At 42.5% G+C, this 10640-nt stretch overlaps 1 pseudogene; it reads right to left on the bottom strand.

Moving 5' to 3' along the window:
* Positions 1–9024: 9024 nt before the first annotated feature.
* On the bottom strand, positions 9025–10421 carry LOC100345262 (5-azacytidine-induced protein 2 pseudogene; annotated as a pseudogene).
* Between the last annotated feature and the right edge of the window lie 219 nt (positions 10422–10640).

Genomic DNA, 10640 nt, shown 5'->3' on the forward strand with positions numbered 1-10640 from the left:
TCTCTGTGTAACTCTGACTTTCAAGTAAAATAAATAAAACTTAAAAAAAAAAAAAGAAAAATAACTTTCAACTTTTTTTTTTTTTTGACAGGCAGAGTGGACAGTGAGAGAGAGAAAGAGGGAGAAAGGTCTTCCTTTATCGTTGGTTCACCCTCCAATGGCTGCTGCGGCCAGTGTGCTGTGGACAGCGCACCACACTGATCCGAAGCCAGGAGCCAGGTGCTTCTCCTGGTCTCCCGTGCAGGTGCAGGGTCCAAGGACATGGGCCATCCTCCACTGCACTCCTGGGCCACAGCAGAGAGCTGGACTGGAAGAGGGGCAACTGGGACAGAATCCGGCACTCCGACTAGGGCTAGAACCTGGTGTGCCGGCGCTGCAAGTGGAGGATTAGCCTATTGAGCTGCGGCACTGGCCTCAGCTATTTTTTTTTAAATTTAATTTATTTATTTGAAAGACTGGGTTACACACACACATACACACACACCCAGAGAAATCTTTCATCTTCTGGCTCATTCCCCAAATGACTGCAATGTCCAGGACTGGCCCAGACCAAAGCCAGGATCCAGGAACTTCTTCCAGGTCTACCACATGGGTGTATGGGCCTAAGAATTTGGCCCATCTTCTGCTGCTTTCCCATGTGCATTAGCAGGGGGCTGGATGGGAAGTAGAGTAGCCAGGATTTGAATCAGCCGCTGTCACAGATGGTAGCTTTACCCACTAGACCACAATGTCAGACCCACCTTTAAACTTGTAAAAAACGGGTTTGAATCTATATTTCTATACCTAGCCAAACTATCATTCAAGTCTGAAGTCCCAGTAAAGACATTTTTCAGAGATGGGAGAATTCTTAAATTTTATATTGATTGACAATAATAATTGTAAAAACTGATTTTCTGTATTTTACAAAATGCATGTCAAGAAAATTTGTTATTGGTTTTCAGAAGAGATACAGTTTTTGCTTTATTTTAGAGGCAATTATAGACATCAAACAGCTTTAGAATTTGGAAAATATATAGTTCTTTATGCATGTTAAAATGTATTGGTAGTTAAAATAATGTAAACAAAATCTAGTTTTCAAATCACCAGAAGAAAAAGAAAGAAAGAAATATTTCTCAGTAATATAGGAAATAGTGTTGTGGCTAGATCGTTGGATCCCCAAATGCTGCCAGAGACTTGAACACACAGAAATGCAAAAGCAAGGTTTATTTTAGAAGTACAAGTGGAGGGCAGAGGAAGGCTCAGAGCCAGGCTCAGGAGCCTCTTTTAAAGCGGGGTTACCGGGAGGCACAGGCAGTCAAAGCCAAAATTAACTATTGGGATTGCATCAAATTGAGAAGTTTCTGTACTGCAAAAGAAACAGTCAGGAGAGTGAAGAGACAACCGTCAGAATGGGAAAAAATATTTGCAAACTATGCAACAGATAAAGGGTTAATAACCAGAATCTACAAAGAGATCAAGAAACTCCACAAAAACAAAACCAACAACCCAATTAAGAGATGGGCCAAGGACCTCAATAGACATTTTTCAAAAGAGGAAATCCAAATGGCCAACAGGCACATGAAAAAATGTTCAAGGTCATTAGCAATCAGAGAAATGCAAATCAAAACCACAATGAGGTTCCACCTCACCCCGGTTAGAATGGCTCACATTCAGAAATCTACCAACAACAGATGCTGGTGAGGATGTGGGGAAAAAGGGACACTAACCCACTGTTGGTGGGAATGCAGACTGGTCAAGCCACTATGGAGGTCAGTCTGGAGATTCCTCAGAAACCTGAAGATAGCCCTACCGTTCGACCCAGCCATCCCACTCCTTGGAATTTACCCAAAGGAATTTAAATTGGCAAACAAAAAAGCGGTCTGCAGCCTAATGTTTATTGCAGCTCAATTCACAATAGCTAAGACCTGGAACCAACCTAAATGCCCATCAACGGTAGACTGGATAAAGAAATTATGGGATATGTACTCTTTAGAATACTATACCGCAGTAAGAAACAACGAAATCCAGTCATTTGCAACAACATGGAGGAATCTGGAACACATCATGCTGAGTGAAATAAGCCAGTCCCAAAGGGACAAATACCATATGTTCTCCCTGATCGGTGACAACTGACTGAACACCAAAAAGGAAACCTGTTGAAGTGGAATGGACACTATGGGAAACGGTGACTTGATCAGCATAGCCCTGACTGTTAATGAACAACTTAATACATTATCCCTCTTAGTAGTTTTTTTGTCTGTTCTACTTAATATGACTGGTTTAATTCTGTAATTAATACACAGTTATTCTTAAGTGTTGAAATTTAACTGAAATGTGATCCCTGTTAAACATAAGAGTAGGAATAAGAGAGGGAAGAGATATATAATTTGGGACATGCTCAAGCTGACTTGCCCCAAATGGTAGAGTTAGAAACATACCAGGGGACTCCAATTTAATCCCATCAAGGTGGCATGTACCAATGCCATCTCACTAGTCCAAGTGATCAATTTCAGTTCACAATTGATCATAATGAAAGGACTAAGAGTCAAAGGGAGCACATAAACAAGTCTAGTACCTGCTAACACTAACCGATAGAATAAATAAAGGGGAGAGTGATCCAACATGGGAAGTGAGATACTCAGCAGACTCATAGAATGGCAGATGTCCTAAATAGCACTCTGGCCTCAGAATCAGCCCTAAAGGCATTCAGATCTGGCTGAAAAGCCCATGAGAGTATTTCAGGCATGGAAAGCCAAGACACTCTGGCAAAAGATCTCTGTGAGTGAGATCCCAGTGGAAAGAACAGGTCTTCAAAGAAGGAGGTGCCTTTCTCTGAAGGGAGGAGAGAACCTCCACTTTGACTATGACCTTGTCTAAACAAGATAAGAGTCGGAGAACTCAGAGGGCTTCCATAGCCTTGGAAACTCATGACTGGAGCATAGGGAGATTACTGATGCCATAGACAGGAGTGTCAATTGGTAAAGTCAACAACAGGAGTCACTGTGCACTTACCCCTCATGTAGGATCTCTGTCCTTAATGTGCTGTGCATTGAGATTTAATGCTATAACGAGTACTCAAATAATATATTTCACTTTGTGTTTCTATGGGGGTGCAAACTGTTGAAATCTTTACTTAATGCATACTAAACTGATCCTCTGTAAAAAAAAAAAAAAAAAAAGAAAAAAAGAAAAGAAACTATCAACTCCCAACTTGACTCTCACTGGGATTAAACATGACAATAGGTCTGATCTGATTTCATCATCATTAAAAAAAATCATCTATTATTTTTCACTTTATGTTTCTGTGTGGGAGCAAACTGTTGAAATCCTTACTTAATGTATACTAAGCTGATCTTCTGTATATTAAGATAATCGAAAATGAATCTTGATGTGAATGGAAGGGGAGAGGGAGTGGGAAAGGGGAGGGTTGTGGGTGGGAGGGACGGTATGGGGGGGAAGCCATAGTAATCCATTATTCGTACTTTGGAAACGTATATTCATTAAATAAAAGTTAAAAAAAAAATAAAGCGGGGTTACATCATCGAGGCGTGCGGGGGTGGGGTGGGGTGTAACAGTGGATTGGCTAGGGTCACCTCTGGTATTTCCTGATTGAACGCGGTTGTTCCTGATTGGTTCGGGCCCAGGGGATTTCCTTATATGGCGAAGGCTAACGAGCTGCTCTGTTGTAAGTTTCGGTTTCCCCTGAGTGACACTGCTTTTACGGGGAGTTGGGCCTGCCTCCACGAATGGAGGCACTTTTTCAAAATGTAATTATTCCGGCCCTTCAATAGGAAATGGTAAGGAGAAAATGCATATGTGATTTAATCTCATCGGCAAAGTCCCCTTTGCTGTGTAATGTGATATATTGGTGGTTATTGTGATAGGACATAGCCATTTTTGTGGACTGTTATTCAAGCTACCTCAGGAACATAACTACAAAGTCCTTGAGGAGAGAAAATGGTTGGCCTATTCAGGAAGGTTAGTGAAGCTGGAGAGGGAGAGGGATGGTGAGGAAGGAAGGTGAGAGCAAAAATGAATGGTCTGGTAGACTACACTAAGGACTCAAGTTATATTTCTTCATAGGTTTGGTCCTCTGTGAAAAGGGCCAAAACAAGGGGAAAAACACCCTGCTATTTCACTGGAGAATTTGAGGTAGAGAATCAGAGCGTCATATCAGTGGGGATATGGCAGAGATGCGGACCATGGAGATACATGATGGCTTTATAAAGAAGGAAAAGATGCACACAGCATCTACTGTTCAGTCTCTCATGATCAACCTTGGAACAAGAGGGACTAGGGTAAGTTGGAAGCCCCTGGAAGTCCCCCCAGCTACCTGAGGTATTTATTGCTAGAGAATTCTGCATCCCACAGAGCCCAATTTTGGGAGCTTTTAGGTTACTACCCCAATGCATTGCCTCAGAAGAAGGGTCCAGTACATGTCATGCCTTCCCTCTCTCAGGCCCTTGTAGCATGGAGCCATCTTGAAATCTCACCCATTCAGGATTCTATGAAGCAGCCAGAAAGTTGCACCTAGTTGCTCCACCTGCTTAGCCCATTAAACCAGGCAGGCGGCCTCACCTGTCTGTTTCCTGTGCCTCTGCCTCAGAATATAGCTGAGCAGCTTCCCTGAGCAACTTGGTCCAGAGGCCAGGAAGGGAAGTAGCTGAGTGGTTTCACCATCCACCCACTGCCCCAAGAAGCAGCTGAGCAGCCTTTTCTGAGAGACAAGGTGGCTCTGCCCACCTTCCTGTGGCTCCAAGAAACATTTGAGCAGAAGCATGGCCCACAGAGACTCTGAGAAGCAGATACTCAGATGTTAGACACCTGCTTACCCCTAGTCTTGAAATAGCTGGGAAGAATTCCCTGAGAAGGTCAGCATCAGAGCACTGTGAAGTTACCCATGCAACTCTCAGACTCTGATGGGTGCCCCTCTGGGCCCACTGGGGTGGCCATACCTTCACATGACCTGCCAACCTGATGGTTATCCCCCACCCATATCCAGGTGCACTTGCCCCAGCTGAGAAAGCTGCATCACAGCTGGTGGTACAATCTCATGACCCCAGCAGGGTAGGCCACTTGGACACCTACAGACACTGTCAACTTGGATTATAGCTACAGAACCTATACAGACAATACACTAAAGTACCCGCCTAGCACCAAAGTCAACATAGTATATGCAACCAAAACCCTAAAGAACATATCATGAGTAGAAAGACATACTATTAAAAGCACCCTATAAAATTTGCATAGGCAACTAACACACCAGATTCACAAACTACCAATGTAGGGACACAAGAAGCATGAAAAAAAAAAAAAAAGGAACATGGTGTGGGGAGCAACTCGGACTAGACTAAGTTACTGGAATTAAGACTTATTCTATGCATCTGCTCACCCACAATATGGCGCTGGGAGAGGAGTAAACAGCTTCTACACAGCTGCCTGTCACCAGCTTGACAAGCTGCAGGAGCTGCTCCTGATTGGAGGAGAGCATCATGCTCGGCGTGTGGGTAGCAGAGTTGGGATTGGTGGAAGAGGACTATAAAGGAGGAGAGAGACAACATGTACCAGGAACACCTGAGGAACATCTGAGCAGCCCCCGAGAGAGCCAGCCGGCAGTGTGCCGCTCCCCCGCGGAAGTGGGGAAAGTGGCAGGGGGAACCGCCCTTCCACGGAGGTGGAAGGGTCGGCAGCCAACCCGGGAAGAACCAGCAGCAAACCCAGGAAGGGCCGAGCAGACAAAAGAACAGCGCAGGGTCCTGTGTCGTTCCTCCGCGAAGAGGGGGAGCGACATAATGGTGCCGTGACTCGGATAGGAAGCCTAGGAGGCATAACATGGCACCTCAAAGGAACATAACTATCTAGGAAATTGCTGAATTGTGTGAGAAAGAATTCAAAATAATGATTTTAAAGAAATTAATGAGACAAAGGAGAACACAAATGGACAATTCAATGATATCTGGAAGATATGATACAAATCAGTTCAGCAAAGAGAGATTGTACAAAACAGCTAAATCAGAAATCTTCGAGCTAACAGTTCAATAAATGAAATTAAAAATTAAAAATACAGTTGAGAGCCTCAACAGCAGAATTGATCAGGCAGAAGAAATAATTTCTGACTTAAAGAGAGGTCTTTTGACAGATTAAAAAAAGAAAGAAAACAAATTAGAAGGAATGAAGATATTCTTCAAGACTTGTGAGATACCATTAAGCAAGCAAACTTTCACATTATGAGTATTTAGAAGGGGAAGGGAAAAGTTATAGTAAACCCACCCAGTGAAGTAATTACTGAAAACCTTCTAGATCTTGGGAAAGATATGGGCATCTAGGTCCTAGAACCTTGAAGGGTTCCAGATAGGTTCAACCAAAATACTCTTCTCTGAGGCATATTAAAATGAAACTGTTGAAAATACAAGATAAAAAGAGAATTCTAAAAACAGTAAGAGAAAAATATCAAGTCACTTATTCCAATTAGTCTAATGGCAGACTTCTCAGCAGAAACTTTGCAGGCCATGAGAAAATTGGATGGTGTATTCAAAGTCCTAAAAGAAAAAAAATCAATCATTCTATACTATCAAAGCTATCCTTTAGAAATGAAGGAGAAATAAACACTTGCCATGAAAAGCAAAAACTGGAAATTCATCGCCACTAGACTGACCATATATTAAATTTTTAAGGTGTCCTGAAGTAGAAGCAAAAGGATGATAATGACCATCATGAAAACATGCCTAAATACAAAACTCAACAATAGAGCAGATATGTAAAACAGAATCAAACCCTGTCAAGACACAAAATCACTAAACTACAATGATGAACACCAAGACAGGAAGAAAATAACAAAGGATACATAAAACAATAGAAAAAAATTAACTGAATGACAAGAGTATGTCTTTACTTATCAATAACACCCTTGATTGAAATAATTCAAATTACACAATTAAAATATATAATTAGCTCAATGGAAGGAAAAAAAAATCAACAGCATGCTGCCATAAGAAACTTCACTAGTAGAGACACAAAGAGCGTGAAGGGCTGGAAAAAGATATACCATGCAAATGGAAACCATAGTTATACTTGTATCAGACAAAATAGGCTTTAATTAAAAACATTATAAAAATAGACACAGTCACTTTAAAATGATAAATCGATTCAATGAGGGCACATGACAAATGTAAATATACATATTCACCCTGAGTTGGAGCACCCACTTACATAAAGCAAACATTATTAGCTCTAAAAGGAGAGAGAAAGTTTAATACAATAACAGGGGACATCAACATTCCACTTTTACTGATGTACAGATCATCCAGACCAAAAAAATTAACAAAGAAATATTGGAGTTAAACTGTACTGTTTACCAAACAGTTGTAGACATTTACAGAATATTTCATCCAAAATCTGTAGAATACACATTCTTCCCATCAACACACGAAACATTATCCAGGACAGACCACAAGTTAGGCCACAAAATAAGTCTTAAAAAGTTCAAAAAAATCCAAGTCATAGTATGTATCTTTTCTGACTATAATAGAACAAAACTAGAAATCGACAACAAAAAGTCCCTTTTTTGTCCTTTTGTTAAAAATATTTCAAGTAATACAGAAAAGTATAAAGAAGAATTCAATGAGCACACATAGATTTCACAAAACAACATTCTCTTGAGTGACCAATGGTCAATGAAGAAATTAAAAGAGAAATTAAAACATTTCTTAAAAGAAACAAAAATGCAAAAAATTGGCCTCTATGATCAAGTTACTTCAAGTCTTAAACTTGCAATTCTAAAATTTTATCAATGAGTAACATTGTAACTACAACTGTCATTTGAAATCTTACACTTTTGAAACACCAGCTGTTATAGAGATGTAGTAACCTAGATACTTGTATTCTATTATGCTTTTCATATCTGCATTATAAAGTCAAACAACAGAGACCTCCTCACATTGCCATTTGAGCCTATTTTCAGTCTGATACAACATACATGCCTTTTCTTTTGTATTAATGGCTTTTTACTTTCATGAATGGTGATTTAGGCATTTCACACACTTTGTAAAACCATGTCTACTTTGAGGGGCAAAATTTTGCAATTATTATCAACAGTAGAATTGCCTTTTGAAATATACCTTAAATCTGTATACTTATTAGTATAGTAGCATATATCTGATTTTTTGAATATGGAGCTGGAGGGTACTCTTCTTTCATACCAGAAAATCAAGTACATAATATCATCAGTGTATTCAATTGCATACACTGAAGAACTCTGCAGAATTTCATCAGAATCCACTTTCAGTTTGTTAAATAATTTCTCGGGAGAGCTACTGAGAGAAGAGAGTTACAACATCCTCATGATAAAATCAGGAATCTCTTCAGAATTAATTCTTTTTTTTTTTTTTTGACAGGCAGAGTTAGACAGTGAGAGAGAGAGAGAGAGAGAGAGAGAGAGACAGAGAAAAAGGTCTTCCTTTTCCGTTGGTTCAACCCCCAAATGGCCGCTATGGCTGGCACGCTGCGCCGATCCGAAGCCAGGAGCCAGGTGTTTCCTCCTGGTCTCCCATGCGGGTGCAGGGCCCAAGCACTTGGGCCATCCTCCACTGCCTTCCCAGGCCACAGCAGAGCTGGACTGGAAGAGGAGCAACTGGGACTAGAACCCAGAATGCTGGCGCCACAGGTGGAGGATTAGCCAAGTGAGTTGCGGCGCCAGCCCACAATTAATTCTTTTTCTTTTCTTTTCTTCTTTTTTTTTTTTTTGACAGGCAGAGTGGACAGTGAGAGAGAGAGAGAAAGGTCTTCCTTTGCCGTTGGTTCACCCTCCAATGGCCGCTGCGGCTGGTGCGCTGCAGCCGGCGCACCGCGCTGATCTGATGGCAGGAGCCAGGTACTTCTCCTGGTCTCCCATGGGGTGCAGGGCCCAAGCACTTGGGCCATCCTCCACTGCACTCCCTGGCCACAGCAGAGAGCTGGCCTGGAAGAGGGGCAACCGGGACTAGAACCCGGTGTGCCAGCGCCGCTAGGCGGAGGATTAGCCTAGTGAGCCGCGGCGCCGGCTCACAGTTAATTCTTATAAAGGCAGTTTTGGTTATGTTGATCCAAGTAGTGCAGAGATGGCAGTTTGGGTAAAGGCAAAGTCTTCATTTTTGTTTCCCCAAATGTTGTCTCACTTGAGTTAGGAGGGCTTGGAAATACCCAAGAATTATCTTCTAGAGAATTTCTGCTGTAAGGGTTGTGTTCCTGAAAGTTTGTACCATCATTAGGAAAGCATCTCTCATTATCTGTCCATGCTTGGAGAACTGCTTTCTCTGATAAAATATTCATATATCCTGGAAAAGGGGAAGATGTAGTATGACAGACAGCTTTGCCATTTGGTGAGAGAGGGCCAGGTCTTTCGTATGATGCAGTAAAATTTGTCAAGTGGAGTTTTGTGCTTTTTGTCTTTCCCAAGGTTTTCCATGCAGGCTGCTGGGGCGTAGGCTTTCTTGGTTGCAGGTGGGGTTTTCAGTTTTCTTAGTAGGTCAGTGTGTACTTTAGTCACCAGATGTAGAGTAGACATTTGTCTCTTCAGTTCCCAGTATGCGTGCTGCATATTATCACTTGAAATGCTTACTCTTTATTTATTTATTTATTTGACAGGTAGTTATAGACAGTGAGAGAGAGAGAAAGAGAGAGAGAAAGAGAGAAAAAGGTCTTCCTTCCATTAGTTCACTCCGCAAGCACTTGGGCCATCCTCCACTGCTCTCCCGGGCCACAGCAGAGCTGGACTGGAAGAGGAGCCACTGGGACTAGAACCCGGCACTCATATGGGATGCTGGAGCTGCAGGTGGAGGATTAACCAAGTGAGCCATGGCACAGGCCCCGAAATGCTTACTCCTTAGAGCGGGCAGTTCTTCAGATGGACCCATTTGCTTGGCCTGTTGTTCTATTTTGAGATTACCACATTCTTTCCTCATCAATTGCAGCTCTTTTTCCAAACCATGGATCTTCAGGTCACAGTTCAGCTTCTCCACCTCTCGGTGTGAGGAAGGAGATTTTAAATTCCTCATCACCTGCAGGGTTTCCACTTCTGTTCTTAGCTGGAGGAGTTCTGCTTCTTTAGACTGTAGTCGTTCATTCAACACTTTCAGAAATTGTGACCTGTCTATTCATTTTACCCAACTTGTTCTTCAAATGGTCTCTATCAACGCAAACCTCTCGATATGCATGAGAGGCGTTATGTACTCGTTCTCCTCCCACAGAACTTCTTTCTTCATCGGATCCAGCCCCTATAAGCTTTTCTTCCAAAAACCTTATTCATTAAGAAAGAGTTCTCTGAATCTTTAAATCGTTTTTTGGTATCTTCACATGCAAAATGTGACAAGAGCAAAATGTGAAGCAACAGATTCATCTCCTGAATATGTAGAGTCCCGAGTCACGGCAGCAGGGCCAACCCCAGGGCCGCCGGGTTCCGGTTCCCCAGCGTTTGAGAACCGGGTCGGCAGGGGTCACCACAGACTTCCGGTTCCCTCAGGGACGCCGCTTCCCTGGCGAAGGCAGCTGCCGTAGGTGCCCCGCACAGGGGCTCCGTTTCTTTTGCTTAGGCCACCCGAGGCCCGACCGGCCCAGCACTTTGGCTGCAGCACTGGAGCTTCTGGAACAAGAGGCGAGCCAGGGCAGATGGAGCCCACGAGGCGGGA

The sequence above is a fragment of the Oryctolagus cuniculus genome, chromosome 13 (genome assembly GCF_051225735.1).
Source record: "Oryctolagus cuniculus isolate XC-2025 breed Fujian yellow rabbit chromosome 13, ASM5122573v1, whole genome shotgun sequence".
NCBI classification, from domain to species: Eukaryota; Metazoa; Chordata; class Mammalia; order Lagomorpha; family Leporidae; genus Oryctolagus; species Oryctolagus cuniculus.